This window comes from Fukomys damarensis, unplaced genomic scaffold (genome assembly GCF_012274545.1).
Source record: "Fukomys damarensis isolate Sample0158 unplaced genomic scaffold, DMR_v1.0_HiC HiC_scaffold_10, whole genome shotgun sequence".
NCBI classification, from domain to species: Eukaryota; Metazoa; Chordata; class Mammalia; order Rodentia; family Bathyergidae; genus Fukomys; species Fukomys damarensis.
The window spans coordinates 18063800-18064878 of NW_022900922.1; the positions used below are offsets into that span (position 1 = coordinate 18063800).

General features: G+C 55.6%; 1 protein-coding gene across 7 annotated transcripts in view; it reads left to right on the plus strand.

Moving 5' to 3' along the window:
• The window catches only part of Ripor2 (RHO family interacting cell polarization regulator 2), a 126087-nt gene that overhangs the window by 21979 nt on the left and 103029 nt on the right, over window positions 1-1079 (plus strand). The gene's annotated exons all lie outside the window — the stretch shown is intronic.

The window sequence follows — 1079 nt, forward strand, 5'->3', positions numbered from 1 at the left end:
GGGGAGGGGGAGGGAAGGGGAGAGAGGAAGGGAGATAGGAGAAAGGCTAAAACTGTAGCTCAGTGTGAAGGCCCTGGGTTCAATTCCCAGGTACCTAAAAAGAGAAGGAAGAGGAGAAGGAGATAGTTAAGAAATAGAGTGTTCAGCACCAGGATTGACCCCAGCCCACCCGACTCACTGGATACTGATGTACAGGCCGGAATATCAGTACTGAGGACGTACAAGATTCCCTGGTATCAGGGTGCCCAGCATGTGCCCGCACGTTTTCTCTCCAGAAGGGATGTCTGTGTGCGAAGACCGAGCGCTGTCAGAAACTTTTGTGAATTGGGAGGAAGATCGAGGGGGGAGAGGTGGCTGGCAAACGCTGCAGTGAAGGACTGGGCTGTGCAGACACTGCCCCGTGGGGTCTCGGCAGAGACAGGTGACCGGTGACCGGTGCTCGCTCCTGGGCATCCTTGGTAGGCAGCAAGCGGAGTCTCCTCCTGTGTGAGTGTAGGAGAGCTGTGAAGTTGTGATTCAGCTGTGGTTTTGGCGGCGTGAATTCCAGGCCTGAGGGTGTGTCCTGCACTACAGTGAGATGTGGGTGTTCCCGAGTTGTCACTGTCTCCTAGGATGTCCTCTGGGCCCGTGTCTAAGCTCCCCCGTGCATACTATTGCCCTCCCAAAGAGGCTGGAGTCCCAGCCTGGGGAGGGGAGGACGCAGTGTGTGGTCTACTTCTATTTTTCGCCTTCTGCATATGTTAACAGCGCGACCTTACAGGAGAGGAAACTGAGGCTGGGGAGGACTTCTCAAATTAAGGATGGAGGTTCTTGTAGATTCCTAGTCCCTAATACAATTTCCTCTCCAGAATGCCCTTTGTAACGGATTCTTTGTCGGGCAAGCAGACCCATAATTCAAATCCACCAAAACAAAAGTAAAGAAGAACCGCCCCCCCCATTGTTGTGAGCGGAACCCCAGTAGCCGGGGCCAGCGCTCTCCAACAGGGCTTCCCGGCCCAACTCCTGCCCGGCACCAACTTCGCTCGCTCACTCCCGCCGTCCTCATTGTTTCCACCGCCCCGCTGCTGAGACGGGGGAGC